The 25,708-nt window shown below is 40.5% G+C and overlaps 1 protein-coding gene and 1 pseudogene across 1 annotated transcript in view; both read right to left on the bottom strand.

The window, feature by feature from the left end:
• Positions 1–25,708, bottom strand: part of LOC118841589 (zinc finger protein 2 homolog) — a 250,524-nt gene that overhangs the window by 187,394 nt on the left and 37,422 nt on the right. The window lies entirely within an intron of this gene.
• LOC118841190 lies at positions 6,064–7,393 on the bottom strand (annotated as a pseudogene).

The raw sequence follows: 25,708 nt of genomic DNA on the forward strand, positions 1-25,708 counted from the left end.
TTATATTTGTTTGATCACATCTCAGATGGTTAGCCCTAAAAGGAATCTCAGAATTCATCTAATTTGGGCCATCCATTTGGTAGGTGAGAAAAATGAGACCCAGAAAAGACATTCTGCTAAGAATGAAGGTCTCCTGGCCCTAAATCCAGTGCTCTAGGTTCTTCACCGTGCATGATGTCTTGTTGGTTAGCCATAGGAGCCAATGAAAGTGTCTTTTGCTAATACTAGAAAGATACTCGTACTGTTATACTCACTGAATTGTTCATATTCTTAGATGCCAGCATCAAAAAAGGAAAAAGAACAACAAGAAATAGTAGAAGCTAAAGTAATAATAGAAGATAAAGAAGAAAAAGTAGAAGATAAAGAAGAAATAGTAAAAGATAAAGTAATAGTAGAAGGTAAAGAAGTAATAGTGAAAGATAAAGTAATAGTAGAAAGTGAAGTAGAAAGAGTAATAGTGGAAGATGAAGTAATAGTAGAAGGTAAAGTAATAGAAGATAAAGTAATAGTAGAAGGTAAAGAAATAGAAGATAAAGAAGAAATAGTAATGGTAGTAGAAGATAAGGAAATAATAGAAGATAAAGAAGAAAAAGGAGAGATTAGTAGACGCAAATCTACAGTTACTAAGGCTCAAAGGAAGTCATCGTGTTTCGGGTAAGATATGTGCTTTTGTATACAGATAACAAAATTATTAATGAACAAAAAAATAATTTGTTTTTGCTGGATTATTCCTGTTTGGTTACCATCTTGCTGCATTTTTCTCTATGTTAGAGGAACCTCTTTGCTCATATATGGATTCTCAGGTATTCACAACTTCTTCAGAGGGGGTGATGGCATTTTTCTCTATGTTAGAGGAACATCTTTGTTCATATAAGGATTCTCATATATTCACGACTTCTTCAGGGAGGGTGATGGCACTTCTTGTCCTATGGGTGTGACCCACAGGGATCAATTTCTATTTGAGTTTGACAACGCTGGCAAAGAGGAAAGAATATAGGATCTAGACTCTGAGAATGTAGGTCAAATCATGGTTTTATCACTTCTACTTGTGTGACTAGTCAAGTAATTTCAGATCAATAGGTTTCAGATTTCTCATCCATAAAATGGAGGGGGGTTTATCAGCTGACACCCACTGTTACTTCCAGCTATAAATCAATGATTCTATACTCCTTATAAGGCAAGTCATATATTAGTTGTTGAGGTAGAAGAGAGTGCCGTTTACATACATACACACATATTTACCTTGATTGACTTTTGTATCTTGATTTTTACATATAAGCCAGGTTAGGTTCTACCACTTCCCTTGTAGACATGCTGAGGCAGATGTGTGTGTGTATTTATATGTATCTATGTATATGCATATGAGTATATATGTATATATGTATGGTAGACATATATACTACAAAATCCACAACTTTAAACTCCCTCGACATGTGGCTTTGTCTTTTTTTGAGAAAAGAAATTCATAAATTTTTTTAAAGTATGGCTTAAGCAAATTTTGCATTATAATGGAATTTATTTTTTGTTTTCTTGACTATTTCCCCCCCCCCCAAATTTTGGATGATTCTAGCAATATCCTAGCATGCAGTTGCCTGAAATTCTTGCGTTTTAAAAAACGTGGTGATAAACAATGAATGAATCAAAGCCAGCAGAAGATGGAGAAAAGGTAAATTTTTTACCTAGGTCGATGTATACTTATAAATATATAATCATAGACATATATAACTTTTAAGTAAAATAATTTGTGTATTAGTGATCATCTTCTTATGAAAAGTGTTCCTACATATTTTTTACTGTAAGTATTAAATCCTTATCAGTCCCTACTCCTCCTATGGGGGGGAATTGAAATTGATTTGGAATTCAGTGAAATATAGTGATATTTCAATTCGGAGTTCTAAATAATAGTTAAAGTAAAAGTTGGGTAAACATTTTGAGCAAACAAGATCAAATTAAAAAATATGTAATTATAAAGGTTTTAAGAATTCTACCTTCTGTCGTATTTTAAATTATTTAGCTTTTGATTTCTCTGTGTTTGAATTTTTAGAAATTAACATGAATTCCTTTATTATTTAACTTTCTACAATATGTATTAGCAAATTTGACCCATTTATTGGCAAGTACCACAAATAACAATAATAGCATGTAATAATAAATAACAGCATAAAAGTTGTGTTAGCAGAGATTTGCCTCACTTCACCTTTTTGTTAAATCTAAAACACAATAAACTAAAAACATTATAAGGAAAAAATACTGTTCACTTCCAGAGAGAGAACTGAGGAACCGTGAGTGCTGATTGAAGCAGTTTTTTCGCTTTTATTTTTCTTTCAATTTTGAGAAGATTGCTAATGCAAAAAGGGTTTGCATGATTTTGCCTGTATAATGAATGTTATATTGCTGGCCTTCTCAGGAGCTTGGGGGAGAGGCTAAAGGGAGAGAAAGAATTTGGACCTGAAAATATTTGGGGGCGGGGCAGGGCAATTGGGGTTAAGTGACTTGCCCAAGGTGAGTAAGTAAGACACAGCTAGTTCATGTGTCAAGTGTCTGAGATAAGATTTGAACTCAGGTCCTCCTGACTCCAGGGCTGGTGCTTTACTCACTGTGCCGTCTAGCTGCCCCTGAAAGTAAAAATTTTAAAAAAGCCTAGGAGCACTAATTTTTTTTTTTCCCTAAAGACCTTAAAAGACTTCTCATACACCATAAAAATAAGATATAGCAAAGCCAGGATTTCTGATCTCAAATTTGGTGGGTATTTTTTGTTGCTTCTCTCTGTTGCTGAGAACAAATATGTCACTTAGGGTATTAGGCTCTGCCTTTGGCAATTACTGGACTGTACATATCTCTGCTATTGTCTCAGTGAAAGATACTTATATGCTTTATATGCTTTAAATTTTGCTCATAGTACATCACAAGATTGCAAGAATGCCTTTGATCTTTTCCTGTGTCCCTCAAAACCCCACAATGATTTCCAAGTGTACTCCATATCTTTCCCTTATATTCTGTATACATTGGTTCATTCTATCTCCATCCTCTGAGGGTTGCATCTTCTGAGGAACAAACTTTGAGTTAACTGCATTGGATGTACGGTACATTCCCCAAAGAGGAAGAGCCTAAATGTCTTGTCAAGACCCACTGTAGAAAAAGATCCAAAAGGTCCCTTGCAGTAGTCTCTTCTAAACCTACTCCACTGGTTGAACTCCACCCAAAGAGCTAAGTAAGAACTCTCATTCCATAAAAAAAGTTCTCACTCTATCCCCAGGACGTATGATAACAAAAGTTGCCTGTGTCTTAAAAGTCCTTCCCAGAATTTATGGCTTCCTTAAAATCATAGAAACATTTAGATTTAGGATTTAGAGATTAAAGTGACTGCAAAAGAATTAATCAGTAATGGTAGGATTTTAAATACCACAGGAGTTGGTTGGAGAAGATAGCTTGGGGCAAGAAACCTTTCCTGAGGCTTCTGAAATTTTACCAGTTAGGTAACTGCAAATGTAGAAACCTATCGCTGGTAGAGTTCGCTGTCGAAACATTATCTACAGAGAGTGCAATGCTCATCTTGCAGCATGCCTACTAATAACTATCGTGCTAAAAGAAGAGCAACTCCAGTTTTGTTGTACTTCACAAAAATAGCCCTGAGGATATGACGATATGGTGGAGGTTGGAGGGAGGAGAAGATTAGAATGCTATTGCATTTTCTAGGTAAAAGAATGATAGAAATGGAATAAAGCCAGGATAGTCTGCTAGGAAAGTTCAGAGTAAGTCTTTAAACAACAAAGAACACCATGGAGGTGAGAGACTGTGTAGCCAGGTGCAAGGACTGAGCAATTGAAGATTCAGAAGCTTCAAACTATTGGTTTAGAAAATGTATTTCCATAGAAATTACACAGAACCTCATGGGCTTTTTAGGGAAGTCAAAGTATAAAGCAATAAATAAGGTAGCTAGATCTTATTGACCTTATCATAAATATTCATTGAAAAGGCTTCATCAGGTTTGATTACAGCTCCATAACTAGTCATTGTAGACAGGCAAATGTAGCTAATTTGTATGTTCTGTATTCCCACATAACTGGAAGTCAAACTGGGATGTTCCTGATGGTATCCTTGCTCTTATGTCAAGCAAGCAGCAGTTTAATAATATTTCTCTAAGCACAAAGGCAGTTTCTCTGATCCAATTCAGGAATAATGGTAAGTGCTATCAGGCAAATGTTTATCACCAGCAACTGTGTGTTCCAACTGTCATGAGAAGGAGGTCTGTAGGCTTTAGAAGACTGCCAAAGTGGGGAGTCCAAGACAAAAAGAAAAGTTGAGAAGTTTAACCCTTTGTTTAAAAACAGACGTACCTGGGCATCAGGAGGCACAGAAAGATTTTCTTTTGTTGGCCTTTTTTAGAATGATCTCAGAATTATTGTCATTTTTTTAAAATATATTACCTTTTCAAGGAAATCCTTCAGTGGAAAAATGGGGAAAATAGTCGGGGCATTTCCAAAAAGGGAGAACTTTATATTTATTAGTTTCAATTAGACTCCATCCCATCTCTCTTTGTGACTTGTGTGTGTATATGTGTATTTGTGGTGTGTGTGTGTGTGTGTGTGTGTGTGTGTGTGTGTGAGAGAGAGAGAGAGAGAGAGAGATAGTCTTCCATCTGAACCTGTCCCTGTTCTCAGGACCAATTTGTCCGTTAGAAAGAGTACATGGTTGAAGAAATCAGAAAACCTGGGTTCTAGCCTTGTTTTTGTCACTTACTATTTTCTTGTGGGCAAATAAATCTCTTAATCATCCCACCTTAACATTCTGGATTTAAATTCTGGCTTTATAATTTAAATATTAGCCATACCTATGATTTGGTGCACAATTCTACATGTGTCTTTTTTCTCATGTATAAGCCAGGGCAGCTGGTGATGTAGAGGACAGAACACTAGGCCTATAGTTTGGAAGACCTGAGTACAAATCTGGCCTCACACCCCTACTGTGGGTATGTGACGCTATTTTCTTCAGTTTTCCCTACTGTAAAATTGAGATGATAGTAGCACCTACCTCCTAGGGTTGTTGTGAGGGTCAAATGAGATAATATTTAGCTTAGCATACTGTTTGTCAACTAGTAGGTACTATATAAATGTTAAATAATTTTATTATTGTGAGTATTTACACTACCTCTGCCTCACAGGTTTTTTCAGGAAAGCACATTAGGTATAAAAGTTGTAATGGATAAATAATTTTCTCTTTTCACATTTGTCCAGTGGGGATAGTAAGATGTGAAACAGCTTAGGTGAAGACACTTTGCAAAGCTTCAAATGGGATGGAAAGCTTTCCTCATGTTTGACCCCAGACTATCATCTCTTCCCCTGATCCCCGTGCTGCTTTTCCCTTCTCCCAGGGTATATGGTGACTCCTTTCCCTCACTTTCACTGTCTCTTCTTCACCCTCAGCCTTGGTCCTGGTTCCTCCAAAAAATGTTTCTTGCCAGACCCAGCCAGTGCTAATACCATGTCCACCACAGCGGATTGCACCAATGTCTGAATTTGGTCCACATTACCACCAGACTGAGGCTGACCAGATGGTTTGCTTAAAACAACAGGTCATCATTGGCAAGTCCTCACAACTACCTGACTCTGGCCACCAGGAAAAAGCTGTGCCCCTTGTGAATAAGAAAAACACAGGTAAATCATCCCAACAAGAAAAATCTCAGCCCTTTATTTTCCAACAAGCCAGGAGTCCACCTTGCTGTGTCTGTTCATCCAGGCCTGAACTGATGAAGTCTAGCTCTGATTGCTGGACCACAGTGACTCTACAAGTGCTGGAGCACCACCCAAAGCCTTCACTTCATCTTAATGTCCAAGACATACCGGTCCCCAACAAGTTTCCTTTACGTTGAACTGAGGCTCCAAAAAGCCAGTACTACCAGACTAGGGATACACAGATCTCTGACCACCGAGATAAGGAATACCACCAGATCCAGACTGAGCAGAAGAGAGGCATATCCAGGTGTTTACATGACATCAAACCTTACACCATTGAGGAGCTTACTCACACTACAAATTTTTTTTTAATTTTTTTTTTCAGTTTTTAAAAGGAAGATTTATTTAACAAGTTTCACTTAGCGCAATACACCTAAAAGGAAATCACAATACAATGAAAGATTTAAATCAAGGCCTCAGAATTTAATACAAACACCAAGACCAAATCCTAAAGTGTCCGTATTGTGTCTCAAAATTGTCCCCATTAACTTAAAAAAAAAAAAAGCTTAAACGTACGTGCCTTACAGGATAGTAAACGAAATAAACTAGAACAAACATGCCAAATGTTTCACTTTTGAATCGCAGACACAGCTCCTATATTTGTTTTACAAAAAAGCATGTCTCCCAACATGCATCTCCAACAGTGTTCCATGTTATGTGGTATAAGAGCAACATTTAACATAATTGAAACTGCTTTAACCTAAATACGCTTGCTGCTTAAGTACACTCCTACAACATAACTACCTTGAGAAAAGCTGAAATTGTTTAACAGTTATAGTCTTTACTCAACTTGGTTATTACATCCTAGATGAATGTTTTTCTGTGTTCAAAAATATTGAACCTGAAAGTTTTTAAAACAATCCTGATTTCACTTACAGTAAGCATAAATCACAAGCTTGTATTGCAAAACTGTTAAACTTCGTTTTTGTTTGTTTTTTTTTTCTTTAAAAAAAGTTGACCAAGAGTCAGTGATCAGGATTACATTCCCCATCCACCATTCATACTGGACATGCCAGACATCCCTCCCATTCCGTTCACTCCCATAGATGCACGGCTCCCGCTACTGTAGTAGCTGCTGTTCATCGCTCCTTGGCTCCCTATGCAATGTTTGATTGAAAATCACTGGAGTTTTCCTGTAAAACTTGGTCATATCCGCTCATGCTGCTTTGACCACCATAGCCTCCTCCGTAACCCCCACTCAGCTGCTGGCTAGCTGGACCACCATAACTGGACTGGTTTGACAAGCCCATGCCTCCCATCATTTGGCTACCATAAGCACCACCGCTTGCTCCTGCTGTAGAATTCAAGAAGAGTTCTACATATCTGTGTTCGTAAGCACCACCGCTTGCTCCTGCTGTAGAATTCAAGAAGAGTTCTACATATCTGTGCTACATATTGGCTTTGTCTTTTGACATAGCTGCCACAGCATCTTCATGAGTAGCAAATTCAACATCTACTTCTCCAGTCACTCTGCCATCAGGTCCAATTTCAATGTGTACTCGAACAGGGTTGAGTGGTGAGAAAAAATTGTAAATATCATTTTCAGTAGCTCTGTAAGGTAATCCTCTCATGTGCACACAATGGCCTGTTGTACTCTGGAAAGTGGATCCACCATCTCCATATCTGTTTTGGGGAGAAATACCCTTTTCAAGCAAGAACATCATAGATGATGTGTCAGTGAGAAAACACAAGTCCTATGTCTCTGTTAAAGAAATTTGAAAGAAGGATCAACAATAAAACATGATCTTTTCTTTTGTATATCAATTGACCCCTCATATGCTGTCTCTTAAGCTTGGGCCTGAGCTTGTGTGTTATATGTTATTTTAAATATGGAATCACCACACGTTTCTTTTCCTGGGGTTGATAAGAGAAACTAATTATGGACTCTCTTAGTCAAGAAGTATTTATTGATGCTTAGTATAAGTCAGGCATGGTGCTCAGTGCTGGCAATACAAAGTCAGTCAGTAATTAGCATTTCTGAAGCACTAATTTTTTTCCAGGTACTGTGTTGAGAACAGGAATATTTGAAAAAGGCAAGAAAAGCAGTCTGTGCTCTCAAGAAGTTCACAGTCTTATGAGGAGACAAGTGAACAAGCATGTACCAAATATGTATGTATGTATGTGTGTATGCATCCAGATAGATAGATATACATATATACACTCATTTTGTTCCAAGTAGTAAACATAAACTACCAGTGATGCGCCTGAACAAAACCCTGTATGTAGTGAATAAGATCTAATTAGCATGGAAAGATGAGTTGGACCCAGATTGCCCATAACGTTAAATGCAAAACAGAAGAGGTTGGATTTTACCCTAGAGCCTCCTGGCAGTCCAATACACAACAGAATGTTCACAGCTGTACTTTTTGTAACAGGAATTACTCAGTTAGAAAGCATTTATTAAGTGCCTACTAAGTGCCAAGCCTTGTGCCAAGTGCCCATAGGAGAGATCTCATAGTTTTGCACAAAATTAGAAACAAAGCAGGTGCCTATTCTCTGGAAAATGGTTGAGTAAATTATGTGTAGGAATGTAGTGGCATGCTATTGTGCCATAAGAAATTATGAATATGAGGAATTAATAGAAATATAATTAATGTAACTAATGACCTAGAGCCATCCTTGCTCTTGGTTCATATAGGCTAAGATAGCCCTGGCAGACTGATAACTAAAGTGTCAGATACCCTAAATGCATCTATTTCCTCATTGTCCCTCACGTGGAATTTACTACAAGAAAATCTCCAAATAAAACACATCTCTAAGTTTTCACAAATGTGGGGAAATGGTACAGAGTTCCCACATAAATACTGAAGGTAGAAGTGCATATGGGTAGAGGTCAATTTTTATTTCAACCTAAAGACAATGCAAAAACTCTTAAAGACTCCTAGGACCCTATTAACATGTAGTGAAAAAGCCCAAAGCACTCACAGTTTCCCTAGAACAAGCCAAACTTGAAGATGCTTTTAGAATAAATGACATTCTGGGGGTTCTCTATCTCTCTCATAGGGTCCTAAGAGAGTCCTTTCTTGACTCATAGTGTCATCCTAGGCTTTGAATTCCTCCTAAAGGTAGGTACTCTTGGGGGTGCTGAATTCACAATCCCCATTCCATACAGAATAAATGTGATGGTCTATGAGGATATCCCAGTGAAATGAGGAAAATGTGAACCAGAAAGTTAAAATCTCGAACTCCGCGGTCAAGGACAAAATACTGTAAGCAGCCAGAAAGAAAGATTCAAAATACAATGGAGCCAATCAGGATCACACAAGATTTAGCTTTATAAAAGATTTATAGATTTACCTTTATAAAAGGACAGAGGGCTTAAAATACAATATTCTGGAAGGCAAAGGATCTAGGGTTACAACCAAGAATACCCTACCTAGCAGAACATTAAGGTTAACTATTTATATTCCTACATGAGAACATGATACATGTAACCCCCAAGAACTTGATCATTATTGGAACATTTAGAGAAAGTCTAGTTAGACAGAGGGCATGAGTGTGTGTGTATGATGTGTCTTGACTAAGAACCCAACCCGGTTCTCCGGGATGAGGAGTATTTCCTTTTGTTTTTCAGGAATTTTGATCATCTTGGGGATCGTCGGAGCTGCTCCAATCGAGCCAGGTCCCACTTGGGGAATACTACGGGTTGTCCCATCACCCCTCCCCGTTACCTTGGGGGCCTCGGTTTATCCTCGACTGTTGGTGCCCTTCAGCATTTGTGGACCCTGCAGAATCCCCGATCCAGGATTCGTTCCAATGGGACTTAAACAACACCCTCTGCTTTGTCCTGGGTCGGGTGAACAAGACCTGGACATTCGATGCTACAGGGACAGATTAGGGGCTTGCTTGCCTGGCGACCCCTAGTCAATCAGACTGGGTGGGACCCTGACGTGCCCCGTTGGGCCCCCCCATGTGACGCCCGAGTGGACATTGATGACACCATACCTTGGCGTGACTGTCAAATGCCAGGAGGGTACCCCCTTAAGGGGGAGCAAGGACAATCCTTTCGATTCACAGGACTGGACTGGAGAAATGGCACGCGATGGGTCGAAGACCCTTACAAATATTGGTTATTGTGTGGGAGAGGGGGAAGCTGTATGGGTCTCAACGCCCTTGCCTTTTTGAGAGGGGGATTGGTCTCAGTGGCCCGGGTGAATTACACAGAGGGACGAGGGAGCAATCTTTCGGTGGTTATGCCAAAGCCATCTCCCCGGCCTCTGTGTAACGTCAGCCCCCTATTTGAGGCACACTCAGGAAGAATTGGTTTGCAACCTGGGGAGGCCTAGGGGCTTCTACGGCCCTTTTATATGCTCTTGACCCAAAAGGCTATTATGGCCATGGAAGCTGGGGGAGACCCACAGGTTTGGCTCGCCGCCATGGAAGACATGTAACACCTTGGGGTAAGACGAGGCGTGCCCAGAGACGGGCAACTTCCCCGTGACCGGCCACCTAAGACAGGCCCCGAAGGTGTTGGGTGCCTAGGATGGGTAAGGCTTAGGGTATTAGGGGACGACCTAAGACAGGGCACCTCGCACCCGGCGATGCCTGGGTCTCATTTATCCTGCTAAAGCTATCTGCAAGGCTGTACCAGGTTGTTTCACCTTGTAAAAACAAAAAGGGGGAGATGTTGGGGGCGGGAACGGGAGATGTTGGGGGCGGGAACGGGAGATGTTGGGGGCGGGAATACTTAGAGCTAGCTTGCTGTAATTGCCATATTAGGATATAAAGTAGGGCTCAGCCTGTGATTGGACGATAGAGCTCGCATAGGGAGGGGTAAAGCTATAAGAGCACTCCCTTCGGGGAAGTGGGGCGGTTCGGGATGTAGTCGCCACGGAATAAAGAGCTCCCTGATTACCTCAGGTGTTCTGTCTGGTTCTTCCTCCACGAGGGTCGTGGAGGCCGGTGGCGCCCCGAAGACTCATCATGCTGCGACTTGGTGAGTGAGAGGACGGGCTAGCAGTGGTGGGGACAGTAGTGCGAGTGCTGTAGATAGAGCACTCCGCAAACAAGGACACACAGGCATTAGGTAGTAGAACTGGGATCTGAAGGTGGGTCTTTGTGATTCCAAGTTCAGTGTTCTTTCAATTACACTGCACTTCTCCAAGGAACAATCCAGAAAGTTTATGTGCCACCAAGTCTGCAGGAAGATTCTAGAAAAGAAAAAAAGAATCAGAAGATTGAAGTTTTAGAGGAAGCTAGGAAGGATGTAATCCATAAGGTGGAAGACTGGTTACGGTGTGAGCATCTGTAAAAGGAGAGGGTTAGATTGTATGCTTCTCTCTAAAGCTCTTTCCAGTTCTAACATCCTAAAGGCTATGATCCTAAACTGAGGGAAACTTCCTTTTCTGAAACAAAAGGGAAGGAGGAAAGAATAAAGGACAAATACTTAGATGCACATTATGGCCCTACTCAAACATTCAATGGATTGCCCCATGGAGTAGGAAATAGAATAGACTGTTCGAGAGATGAGAGCTATGTCCCATGGATAAAAGTTACAAAGAAGAGAATCCATCACAAAAGAATGAAAAACTTGTGAACAGTTAGCAAAATGAAACAGGCATCTTATAAATCAGTGAGCTTGACATGAAAAGCATTCAAGCCAAGACAGGATGATCACAGGGGATTCCTGCACTGGGTGGGAAGCTGCATCCATGACCTGGCATGTTCCCTCTTACTCTATGATATGCCACTGAGCTTTCTGAGGAAACTTCAAGCCAAATGGCCTCAGTTTTCTCCATAAGTTTGGAAAGCTTTGTGTAGACTTTTTCTCTTACCATCCACAGCTCTTTTCCTTGCTCTAGTTGGGAGATGACATTTGGTTTGTAAACTTGATGTCTTGCTCATGGGTAAAAACAAGGACTTAGGTATCTATGCTGGGTATAAAGACTCATCCCAGGATTCAGTCCCAGCCCCTTGGTCTTCAGGATCTCTGAAGGATAAGATTAGTGTAGCACCATGGGAAGCACACTGAAGCTTCCTATTTATAAATATCCTATTTCTAGGTCCCAAAGGAACCTAAGACTTCAAAGTCAAACCCAGAAAAACTCTTCAGAGGCCCCACAGGTTTTTAAGAACCATGGAAATAACCGGACAGACTTTAAGTCACAGGGGAAGCCACCCTTATCCAGGGAGACCAGGTTCCTATAGTTCTCCAGTATCACATCCTTGTAGAAGGTTCTCTGAGTAGGCCCCAGGCACTTCCACTCCTCTTGGGTGAAGTTGACAGCCACGTCATCAAATGTCACTGATGCCTGAAATGGCAAACACATTTCTGCTCCCCCAAAATGGCATTGAGGAGAGCTGGTGGCAGAGAAAGCATATGGGATTATATGTTCTGAATATATGAAAGCTTCTGAATGTTCTAAGTCAAGTAAAGTATTTACTGATTTGCTATTATGTGCATAACCCTTCTCAAATTTGCTGGAGGATCAAAGTAATATGAGACATGGTCTTTACCTCCAAGAAGTAATGTTTTCCCTTCAGAGGAAAACACATACATGACATAAATAGTAGAAGAATGTATTTAGTTATTGCATTCTTCTATCCTCACTTTTAAATCCCCCCAATACTTTCTCTGTGTGTACACATATGTACATACATGTATGCACACACATATGTGTATACATATACACATATATTTATGTATATGTGTACACACATATATACATATATGTGTATGTATATATACACATACACACACACATATATATGTGTGTGTGTATATATATGTGTGTATGTATATATATATATACACACTTATCTCTGAACATGTTGTTTCCCCTGATAATGTAAACTAATGGCAGGGATGATTTCATTTTTCTTTTGCATCTCTTGTACCTACCAAGTGCCTAGCACAAAGCAGGCACTTAATAAATGCTTGTTGAATTTAATTAATTTTGCCTGGGTCCTTCCTGCTGTTTGGAAATTCCTTTCTTCTTCTTTGACTATCCCATTGCCTACAGTAGTTGTTCTAATCCTTCTCTTTCCTCAAATCACCATTCTTACTCTCTTCCACTCAGCAGAACATCTCTTCATTTTACTGAGAAAACAGAGGATATCCATGGTGAGTGCTATCCCTTTTCTCAATTTTACATCTCATGCTCTTTTCCTCGGTTCCATTCTCTTTAGGAAGAACAGCCTTTTCCTTGCAAATACCAAACACTGTTTTTGCTTCCCATCTCTCCTCTGAAAGCCTACCCTTTTAATAACCTCCTCCCCCTCGCTCTTTAATTGTCAGCTTGTATCTACTGGCTTCTTTGCTTTTACAAACATGCCCAGATCTCTCCCATCCTCAAAAACACTTTCCTTGTCTGTCCTCCAGCTATTGTCCTGTATTCCTCGGAAAAGCTGTCTCTCCTGGTGGCCTCCATTTCGTCACTTGCCACCATATCCTCAGGGCTGGAAGAACCCCTAGATCCTTTTCTTTTCTCTCAACACTCTTCTGGTGACCTCATCCATCTCTAAAGTTTCAGTTCTCTATGCTGGTCACTCCCAAATCCAGTCCTTATCTCTCTCCTGAGCTCCAGTCTCATATCACCAACCTGCATGTCCCATGGACATTTCATACTCAATACATCCAAAAGAGAACTCATTTTCTCCTTTACAGCTACCCTTCCTCCTACCCTTATTTCTGCCAAGAAACTGCCAAACTTCCAATCACTCAGTTCACAACCTCAGGTTCATCCTTGACTCTTCATTCTCCTCTCACTTCCATCCCTATTCATCTCACAGGTCTTCCGTATGCCACCTCACACCATAGCTTACATCAGTTCTCTTCTCCCTACTCACACAGCTATCAGCTGAATTCAAGCCTTCTCCTGGGCCAATGTGGTGGCCTCCAAACTGGACTCCAGGCCCTCCTTCCTCTAGTCCATCCTCACAGCTGCTAAACTGATATTGCTAAATTACAAACTCCCCCCACCACCACCACACACACACCTTTGCTTCTAGGATAAGATACAAACTTCTTTGTTTGGCATTTAAAGCTCTTCACAGTTCTGGGTCCAGCTTCTCTTTGCTGACATTTCACACTCACTGTTCAACCATACTAAGCCTATCTCCTGTTTCCTGTCTGTGCTATTCCATCTCCTGTCTCCACAAGTCACCCAGGCTGTCCCCAACCATATTCTCCCTCTTCACCTCTTCTTTAGGAATCCCTCATTCCCCTCATTCTCCATGAGGCCTTTCCTGATCCCTCTAGTAACCAGGACTCTCCTCCTCTTGAAACTGCTCTGTATTTACTTGGCATTGTCTTCTTTGACACAATATGTTTAAATTCTTGGCAGATAGGTAATGGAATAGGGATGCAGAATAAGATAGATACTTTCAGGCACAGCCCATGTATTGATTGGTTTTGCTTGGCTATACTTATTAGGAAGGAGCTCTACCTGAGGGCAGAGGAGAGTCTGTGGATAGCAATAGTGAGCTCAGCAAAAGAAAAAAAGAAAGCAGAGGGTGTCAACGAAGTTTAGAAGGACAATATGTTAAATTTAATATATATTTAAAACCAAACTCTATAACAGACGTTTCATATACACTTCTCTTTTCTGTGCTTCTTAGTATAGTGAAATGTTCATATTTGTTGATGTAGCTAAAATAAATAACAAAGAAATTTATAAAAAGAAGTGATAAAAATGTAGAGCGTAAAAATTTTAATATGAATTTTTTCAGCAGAGTTGGAGTTGAAAGGAACATGATTCTGAAGTTGGCATGCTGGTCATGGCTTTCTTCTCAGATGATGATGAAAGAGCCAGGAAGAAGAAGTTTAGATTCTGAGTATCTGTGGGAATAGTAAACTAGGCCTATTCCATCCCTCCCTCTTTCCAATAAAGAAATTCTCAGCTAATTTCACTCCATCCCAATTCTTTCCAGGGTTTTCTTTCTCTAGATTCTTTCCAGAATGACCAGCCTCTCTGCCACCCTTCACACTTTCCCCCAGTGAGAGCTAGTTATGCAGTGGTACCATTCCTTCCATGTGATTTGCCAAGGCCTGTTAGGTGGAGAGAGCAAGCCCATAGTCTATGAGTTAGACTAGGTGACCTTGGAGATTTGTTCTGAGATTCTATCCCCTTCACCACCAATGCAATTAATTGGTTTTCCCTACTGGTCTTAACGGAATGTTTCTTATTCTTGTATAAACTACTTGAGGTAAAGAACTGTGCTTTAAACTTCTGTTTTGGTTTGTTCATAGACCCTAATGCAGTTCTGAGCACTTCAAAGTTCTGAATGATCTGTCAAATGAGTGTGTGGATATCTGGTAGAAATGAGAGGGTCGTTCTTGGAGGGGACCAAGCAAATTCATTTATTCATTCAACCAACAAGCATGGTGTATGTTAGATACAGTGCTAGGCACTAGGGATACAAAGACAGTTGCTGCCTTCAAAGAGCTCTACAGGACACTCTCCTGGAGTTGGGAACTATGCCATAATTCCTTCATATATCAGAATATCCTTCATATAGCACAATAGCACCCTCCTGGGAGTGAACAACGGGAGCTAAAATCCCTGTGGGGGTAGTATTTTGTTGAGCAGAGATGCTTCAGGAGGAGAGAAGGAAATGTTATACCCTCAGAAATCTAATATTTCAGGAAAGAGAACTTACCTTAGATCTGGCTTTTATGCTTCAAGAAGCCATTCCCTCCTCTTTGGTGCTCTCCTCTTGAGGAAGGGCAGAATCCTGAAAAGGTAAAACTGGACTGGGGGGAAAGGAACCATGAGGGAAACCATTCTGCCTTGTAGATTCCAGACACATCAGGCTCAACCCCATCATATACCAGTTGGATATCATCACCATATTCTTAAGGAACATAGTGATGATATCCAATTGGTGGACAAAGTTAGTTTAGAAGCAGTCCCACCCTTTTCCAGGGGTAGAAAAAAAGGCCCAAGGATAAGGCTTCCTGCATTTGATCTCTGTCCTTGTGGGTCCTAGCAAGTCCCTGGAGATAGAAATATGTCCAGTCTGAAATTCAGGACACATTTGCTCTAATTTGCTGCTGTCTTCATGTATAATATGGGCTAAGAAATATAATCATTCTTAGGTGCACTTATTTAATGAAAAAAAAATCCTATTCCCTGTCCAAACAAGCTGCTGAGGTCCCCAGACAAAATGGCTTTATAAGATACTCAGCAAGCATTCAATTCATAGCCAAGCTCCTATACAAAGCCTTCTACATTCACTGTCTCTACTTCCTTACCCCATATTCTCTTCTCAAACCCTTGCAATCTGGCTTTGACCCCACCATCTGACTTACACTGATCTCCCCAAGGTTTCCAATAATCCTTAAATTGCTAAATCCAGTGGCCTTTTCTTATTCTCCATTTTCTTGATCACAGAAGCATTTAACACTGTCCACCACCCTTGTATCTTGGGCATTCTATACTGCCTTGATCTTTTTGAAACTGTTCTCTCCTGGTTCAATTCAATTCCATTCTGAGGTGTCAAAGAAGCAGGCCTTGTGCAGCCCACAAGACTTCCAAGTGTGGCCAGAACCAGATTAAAATGTAGTGCCTATTCGATTTTCATGTGGTGATGTATTAATTTAAAAAAAGAAATATATAAATATGTGTGGTTTTCTAAGTCAATACGCAGCCCACAGGGTTCCTTATGTATGGGTCAGTGGCCACCGTTTGTGTTTGAGTTTGACACCACAGGCCTAAAGTACTGAGAGTTCCTGCCCAGGGATCTAGAGCTGGTAGGTGTTAGAAGCAGAACCTGAAGCTGGGTCGTTCTGCCTTTGAGACTGTCTCTGTGTTCACTATGCCAGCCTGACTCTTAGGCACTAGATGTTGATGCACGCACTTACAAGGAGGTGTTGAATTGTCCAGCAGTGAGAAGTCCATCAAGCCCATTCTACTTCCTCTAAATTCCACCTCTTAATAGAGTCCATAAATAGTCACTGGTTTAGTTTCAACTCTTTGCTTTACCCCTTTGCTTACATTGTCTTTCCTGGTGATATCATAGGACAGAGAATAATAGTAAATGTATGTTCTTGAAACTAAGTGTTTTAGAACCAGTTGGAAAGTTATTCCTCCAATTTTACCTATGTCCTGGTCACTGGAGAGGCAGCATGGAGGAGCTATGGAGCACTAGACTTGGAGTAAGGAAGACCCAGGTTCAAATCCAGCCTCAGGCACTTAGTAATGAGTTGTGTTCCCCGGGCAAGTCAATTAACAAATTAACAGTGTATCAACTTATTAACAATTAACAAATGAGTTTCCTCATTTGTAAAATTACAGGGCTGGACTCTGCTCTAAATCTATGATTCTGTGGCCCCGGGGCAGGATGGACAAGAATTTCTCCAGTACCAATTATCCCAGGGCCTGCTCCTTTCTGTCAGATACTAAGATCTGAAATCTAAAAGGGGCTTAGATACCTGTCTTTTCAAACATTTGAAGGGTTGTCACATGGAGGAAGAATTAGATTTATTCTGCTTGGCCCCAGAAGGCAGAACTAGACCAATGAGTAGAAGCTTTAAAAAGACAAATATAAACTTGATATAAAGAAAAACTTCTAAGAATTATAGCTACACAAAGGACAGTGAGCTATCTTGGTAGAGCTGAAATGACAATCTGGAAAAAAGGCCTTAGGTCTGGCATATTTTGTCCTCAGATGGATACCTGCTCCGCAGAGGCATCTTTCTTTAATTTTATCACTTTTGCCTAATTGAGAAACTGGGGCCTTGGGGCTATGAAGCAAAATACATTAAATCCTCCTTTTAGTATCCCAGGATGAATGGTTGTAGACTCTATCCAGGGCCATTGTGGGCAGAAACAGGACAGAGTAAGCAAGAGAGCTCATGAGGACATGGATTTCAAATCTTTGCTTCTGGTTCCTACATCTGTCAGTGCTGCCCACTTGTCCTGTATGAATGGGAGAAAAGCTCTATAGATTGTAATAAAAAGGAAAATAAAACTTAACACCCAAAGGTATTGCTAAAAGGGGAAGAGTAGTTAAAGGGGGGAGCCACCAATATACCCAATAGTCAGTGTGGAAGACAAATACAGGGACCGGGTTATCAAAATGGGGTGAGGAAGGCCAAACAGTGAGACAGATAGCAGAGACGGCATAGAATCATTGAAAGAATTGCTTGTGTTTGCCTATCATATATCTCAGCTCTGAACATCTTCTTTTAGAGTTTTCACTTATTTTGTTTTTGCTTCCTATTTTTCCATGTGCCTGATGTAAGACTAGTAAAGAGCTCAGGTGATTTACTCCAAATGTATCTCCCCCTCTCTCTCCAATAATCCCCTCTTCTATAATATTCTTGAAATAGGTCATCTAGGTTTTGCCGAAAGAACTCAAGTGAAAGGGAAATAACTACCTCCCACAAGATAGCCCGCTCTATTTGTATGTAGCCATAATTCTTAGACGCTTTTCTTTATATCAAGCCTTTATTTGTCTTTTTTTAAACTTCCACTCATTTTTCTAGTTCTGCCTTCTGGGGCCAAGCAGAATAAATCTAATTCTTCTTCCATGTGACAACCATTCAAATATTTGCAAAGACCCCCTAGAGCTCCTTTAGTCTTCTCTTCCCCAGGCTAAATATCTCCAGCTTCTTCACTTGAGGCCCTTTTCCATCATAGTTAACTTCCTCTGAGCCATTCTGTGTGTCCTAAAATATGGTGCCTGGAACTGACTACAGCATGCTAGAGGTGGTCTGATCAAGGCAGAGTCCGGCAGCACTCTCACTAGGATTATTCCTTAACACTCTCTGCTGCTTCTACAATCTTATTAGCTCTTTTGGCTCTCATATCGCACAGCTGATTCAATGAGTTTGCAGTCCACTAAAAACCACATAGCCCCATCTTGTAACTGTGAAGTTAATTCTTTTCAACCCAAGTAACTGTCTTTACATTTGTCCCTATTATATGTCATCTTCTCTGATTTGGTCCAACGTTCTAGCCAGCCAAGATTTTTAAGATGACATACAATCATTAATAACTCTTTGTCATTCAACCTTCCTAAATCTACCCAGTTGTACTGTCTAGCCCAAATCTCTCCTTCCTTCCCACTAAAATATCATGAGAGGGTTCATTAAATGCTTTGTTAAAATCTAGGTAAACTATAGCTACAGCAATTTCTTGATGTGCCAGTTTAGTAACCCTGTCCCCGCCCCCCCACCCCCCCCAAAGAACTAAGATTATGACCTTTTCTTAATGAAGCGATCCTGGTTCTTTGTGACAATTTCTTCCTTTTCTTTACACCAAGAATTCCTAAACATAAACAGAAATATAATATACAATGTTACATGATAAATGCTTATGAGAATCATAAAACAAAATGACATGTTAAAATTGAGAGAGAGTCTACTAACCAAGGAAATCAGGGAGAACTTCATCGAAGAGGCATTTTTACTTTAAAGGTGGACTGGACTTCAACAAGTTCAGAGAGAGGAGGTCCCAGACATAGGGATCTCTAGAAGTAAAGATATAGAAGCTGCAGAATGCATGTTTGAGGATGGAGAGCAGTCAGTATAGTCTTGCTATGGACTACATGGAGAACAATCATACAAGATAAGGCTGGAAAGGTTTGCCATCTCACTGAAGAAGACTTTAAAAGCTAAGCAAAGAAGTTTGACCTTTATTTGACAAGTAATATGGGCAGGGGGGGCAGAGCCAAGATGGCAGCTGGAAGGCAGGGACTTGCGTAAGCCTCTGCTAGGCACCTCCAAAAACCTATAAAAAATGGCTCTGAACAAATTCTAGGACTGCAGAACCCACAAAATAGCAGAGGGAAGCAGGGCTCCAGCCCACAACAGCCTGGATGGTCACTGGGTGAGGTCTATTGCGCACAGAGCTGGGAGCGGAGGGAAGTGGAGCCCAGCCGGGGGAAACAGGCCCTAGCGCCCTGAATCAGTGAGCTGTGGCAGTTATCAGACTTCTCAACCCACAAACACCAAAGGCAACAGAGAAGGTTGGTAGGAAAAGCTGTGGGGGGACAGAGTGAAAGGAGTTCACAGTTAAGGCCACCGCGGCAGGGGTGGTACAGTTACAGAACTACAGCTGCAGTTGCTTTTGGCCCCAGGCCCCCCTGGTGGGAGGAATTAAGTGGCAGATCAGAGCAGGAGTGCACAGCCTGCTGAAGATCTGAGTCAGGTCCAGGTTGGTAGTTCTTGGGGGAGGAGGAGTGCTGGTGTGGCAGAGCTGGCTGTATAGAAATAGCTCTGAAAACAACAGTGCATCCCCTCAAGCTTGGAACAAAGTACTCTTTACTCTACAAGCAGTCATACCCTGACAAAAAAACTTAAGGGTCAAGTAAATTGGCTGCGAACATGGCCAGGCAGTGAAAATGGAGTCAGATTCAGTCTCAGACTTTGGAATCTTTCTTTGGTGACAAAGAAGACCAAAACATACAGCCAGAAGAAGTCAACAAAGTCAAAGAGCCTACATCAAAAGCCTCCAAGAAAAACATGAACTGGTCTCAGGCCATGGAAGAACTCAAAAAGGATTTGGAAAAGCAAGTTAGAGAAGTAGAGGAAAAATTGGGAAGACAAATGAGAATGATGCGAGAAAACCATGAAAAATAAGTCAATGAGTTGCTAAAGGAGAACCAAAAAATACTGAAAAATATACTGAAGAAAACAACACCTTAAAAAATAGACTAACTCAAATGGCAAAAGAGCTCCAAAAAGCCAATGAGGAGAAGAATGCCTTGAAAGGCAGAATTAGCCAAATGGAAAAGGAGGTCCAAAAGACCACTGAAGAAAATACTACCTTAAAAATTAGATTGGAGCAAGTGGAAGCTAGAGACTTGATGAGAAATCAAGATATTATAAAACAGAACCAAAGGAATGAAAAAGTGGAAGACAATGTGAAATATCTCCTTGGAAAAACCACTGACCTGGAAAATAGATCCAGGAGAGATAATTTAAAAATTATAGGACTACCTGAAAGCCATGATCAAAAAAAGAGCCTAGATATCATCTTTCAAGAAATTATCAAGGAGAACTGCCCTGATATTCTAGAACCAGAGGGCAAAATAGAAATTGAAAGAATCCACAGATCACCTCCTGAAAAAGATCCCAAAAAGAAGACTCCTAGGAATATTGTTGCCAAATTCCAGTGCTCCCAGATCAAGAAGAAAATACTGCAAGCTGCCAGAAAGAAACAATTTGAGTATTGTGGAAACACAATCACAATAACACAAGATCTAGCAGCTTCTACATTAAGGGATCAAAGGGCTTGGAATACGATATTCCAGATGTCAGTGGAGCTAGGATTAAAACCAAGAATCACCTACCCAGCAAAACTGAGTATCATACTCCAAGGCAAAATATGGATTTTCAATAAAATAGAGCTTTCTCAGTGAAAAAACCAGAGTTGAATAGAAAATTTGACTTTCAAACACAAGAATCAAGAGACGCATGAAAAGGTAAACAAGAAAGAGAAATCACAAGGGACTTACTAAAGCTGAGCTGTTTTGTTTACATTCCTACATGGAAAGATGATGTGTATGATTCATGAGACCTCAGTATTAGGGTAGCTGAAGGGAATATGCATATATATATATATACATATATATATATATGTGTGTGTGTGTGTGTGTGTGTGTGTGTGTGTATGTATATATGTGTGTGTGTGTGTGTGTACATATATATATATACATATATATATATATGTATATATATATGGACAGAGGGCACAGAGTGAGTTGAATATGAAGGGATGATATCTAAAAAAATAAAATCAAATTAAGGGATGAGAGAGGAATATATTGAGAGAGGGAGAAAGGGAGAGATAGAATGGGGTAAATTATCTTACATAAAAGTGGCAAGAAAAAGCAGTTCTGTAGGAAGGGAAGAGGGGGCAGTTGAGGGGGAATGAGTGAATCTTGCTCTAATTCGATTTGACCTGAGAAGGGAATACCATACACACTCAGTTGGGTATCTTACCTCACAGGAAAGAAGGAGGAAGAAGATAAAAAAAGGGGGGATGATAGAAGGGAGGGCAGATGGGGGAGGAGGTAATCAAAAACAAACACTTTTGAAAAGGGACAGGGTCAAGGGAGAAAATTCAGTAAAGGGGAATAGGTTAGGAAGGAGCAAAATATAGTTAAGTCTTTCACAACATGGGTATTGTGGAAGGGTTTTACATAATGATACACACGTGGCCTGTGTTGAATTGCTTGCCTTCTTAGCGAGGATGGGTGGGGAGGGAAGAGGGGAGAGAATTTTGAACTCAAAGTTTTAAAAATAGATGTTCAAAAACAGAAAAAAAAGTTTTTGCATGCAACTAGGAAATAAGATACACAGGCAATGGGGTGTAGAAATTTATCTTTCCCTACAAGAGAAGAAGGGAAAAGGGGATGGGAGGGGAGTGGGGTGACAGAAGGGAGGGCTGACTGGGCAACGGGGGAACCAGAATATACACCATCTTGGAGTGGGTGGGATGATAGAAATATGGAGAAAATTTGTAATTCAAACTCTTGTGAAAATCTATGCTGAAAATGAAATATATTAAATAAATTAAATAAATATATTAATATTTATATTATATATATATAAAATAAATAAATAAATATATTAAATAAATTAAATAAAGAAAAAATTAGTAATATGGAGCTTCTGAAGTTTTTTAAGCAGAGTAATGACATGTTTCAGAAAGATTATTTTTATGTAATAGTATAAAAGATGAATTGAATAGAGATGAAGAGACTGATTAATCTTGTAATATCACATAAGTGGTAGGAAGAGCTTGAAGGAAGATGAGGATACTGGGAATAGAGAGGAAAAGATGGATTTGGAACCTGTTACATAGGTGGGAAAGGTAGAAGTGAGGAAGGAAAGTATTCCAGGCATGGGGACAGCCTGACATGATTTGTTGAGGTAGCTGGGTATCATAGTGGATAGAGCACTGGGGTCAAATTCTGTCTCAGACGTTTACTAGTTTTGTGACCCTGCACAAGTTACTTAACTTCTCTGTACCTCAGTTTCTTCATCTATAAAGGGGAAGTTGGACTTGATCTCTTAAGTCTCTTCTGGCTCTAAATCTATGATCTTATGATAGGACTTGGAAACTGATTGGATATGAGAAGAATGAGAATCAATGACAACCACAAGGTCACAAACACAGGCAATTGGGGGAATATTGGTTGGAGAAAACAGTGAATAACCTTGGTTTGGAGCATGTTGAACTTTAGGAGGCTTTAATAGGATCTCCAGGAGGGGATGGCAACTGGTGATGTGGGTCCACAGCTTGTTTCCGTTCCCCTGGAACTTTCTATAGCAATTGTCTCCATTACCGACCTCCTCTTCCTCCCTCAGCTTTTGAAAAACCACCCCCTTCTGGTTTCCTCATAAATTTTCAACTACTGCTTCTGTTTCCTTCATTGGTTCTGCATCTTCTTTTTAATCCCTTAAGATGAACGCTCTCCAAGGTTCAGCTCTCTTCCTTTTTCTCTCTATATATATTCCTTTCACTTGGCAAAATCTTCTACTCCTATAGTTTCAAATAATCATCACCATGCAGATGTCTTCCAGATCTATGCCTCCAGCCCTGATCTTACCAAGCAACTTAGATTTTAAAAAGTAATGTAAAGAATCTGGAAGCAGGGCCAAGTAACAGAAGATGAAAATATGTGTGGTGTGGTCTTGTAAAAATAGCATCAGGATTGCTAAAGCTCAGAATGAGTAGAGGCTGGTATCATAGGTGTCATCCTTAGCTCCTGTCTTTCTCACCCCACTCCTGTCCCCCAATCTAACTTTCCAATTTTTTGCCAAGTCCTGTTAATTTTATCTTTGCAACATTTCTCATATATGCTCTCCTCTAACACTGCCAGTGTCCTGGTGCAGGACCCTTATCATCTCATGCCTAGATTATTTCAATAGCCTTCTGTTTGGTCCTCCTGCCTCAACTCTCCCCCGTTACAGTCTATCTCCCACTCAGCTATTAAAGTGATCTTAAAGCATGGATCTAACCAGTGGTGGGATTCAGCTGGTTCGCACCGAACTGGTACCTAATTTTAAGTTGAGTTCAGCTAAAAGGTTGTTAGCAGGGGCGGGGCCCGTGCCTGCCATGTCAGCAGCAGGGGCGGTGCCTCCACAGGGTTCCGTGGAGAACCAGTTGTTAATTTATTTGAATCCCACCACTGGATCCAATCATGTCACTGTGGGCTTATTAAATAAACTTCAATGGCTTCCCATTACCACCAGGATCAAAAATACAGTCCCTTGTTTGACCCTTTATAACCTAGCCCATTCTTACCTTTCCTGTCTTCTTATGCTTTACTCCCCTTCATATACTCTAGGGTCCAGTGTCACTGGCCTCCCCTTTGCTGTTCTTTACATATGACACCCCATTTCCCAACTCTCTGCATTTTCCCTCGCTGTCCCCCATGCCTGGAATGTTCTCTCTCCTAACCCCCAACTACTTAAGTCACAACTAAAATCCTCCCTTCTGCAAGAAGCCTTTCCCAGCCTCCCTTAATGCTATTGCCTTCCCCCTGAATTTACCTCCAATTTACTCTATGTATATTGCATGTACATACTGTTTGCATATTGTCTCCCCCATTAGAATGGGAACACTTTGAGGGCAGGGACTCTTTTTTGCCTTTATTTGTAACCCCAGTGCTTACTTAGCACCATGCCTGGCACAAAGTAAGCGCTAAATAAATGCTTGTTAACTGACAACAAAAAAGTGTTTCTAAAAAGTTACATGGGGGGGAAGAAGGCTCAAAGAAGGGATAAGAACTTTTCTTGGGGGTGGATAGAATGATAACTGATAAGAGAAAGAAGGCAGAGCTGCTCAATCTTTATTTTATTTTCTCAGCAAAGAAGAATAACTTTTACATTGGAAATAACAGAAGAAAAAGGACTAATAGGAAGTTGATATCCAAGGTAAGTGAGGAGAAATGGAATGAACACTTAGCTAACTTTCATGAATTCAAGTCACCATACTCAGGTGAATGACATTTTTGAGCCCTGAGAGAACTGGCAGAGATGACTGCAGATTGTCAGCGATATGAGAGATCATGGGAAGCAAGAGACAAGAAGACTGGAGAAAGGTACATGCTATTCTAATTTTCAAAAACAGAAAAGAACAAAAACTGAAAAATATAGACCAATGAGCTTGACCTCAGTTCCTGAGAGAGTTCTGTAAAGGTTCAAGGAAGATATATTTGGGGGCAGCTAGGTGGTGCAGTGAGTAGAGCACTGGCCCTGGAGTCAGGACGACCTGAGCTCAAATCCTTCCTCAGACACTTGACACATGTACTAGCTGTGTGACCTTGGGCAAGTCACTTAACCCCAATTGCCCTGCCAAAAAGCCAAAAAAAAAAGGACATATTTGGTTGAATATCCAGAAAGAAAAGCAGTGATTTGAAAGCCTTCATCAAGAGCATGCAGGACCAACTTCATGTCCTTTATTGACAGGATTTCTAGACTAGAAGATGAAGGGAATGGTATTAGAATAACAGGGTTATTCTCTGATACAGAAATCTAGAGCGATTTTTCTACGATACAGAGACATTCATAGGAACTTCTGAAATAGTCAGAGATACAGAGTTCTGAGGCATAAAGACACCTACCTACACAATGTTCTCTGATACAAAGGGTTCTTTTTCTGACATAATCTACTCAGAAGGCTTTTCGTTGAGTCATCCAAGGAGACCTATGCACAGGGCTTTTTTCTGACACAAAGACATATGCTGGGGGTCTTCTGAGGTACACATAGACACATATGCAAGGATCTTCTGACAAAAAGTCCCCACCACCACCCCACTGGTGTTTCTCTGGCATTGAGAGGCCCGGAGAGACAAACATCTAGTTTCCCATTGTAACTTCAGAACATAAGTCACTGAGCCTCTGGGCTCAGGAATAGTCAGCTCATCCACCCAAGCTTGAATATGTACAGCAAGAACTGGAAACCTTGGTTTATTTGCTAAAGCCACCCACATAGAGAGTAGGAAAGAGAAGCCTAGGCCTCTTCAAATCGATAGTTATGCACACCCTCACGCAAATGCGACTCTTCAGCGCTTTT

Source organism: Trichosurus vulpecula, chromosome 3 (assembly GCF_011100635.1).
Source record: "Trichosurus vulpecula isolate mTriVul1 chromosome 3, mTriVul1.pri, whole genome shotgun sequence".
Lineage (NCBI taxonomy): Eukaryota > Metazoa > Chordata > Mammalia > Diprotodontia > Phalangeridae > Trichosurus > Trichosurus vulpecula.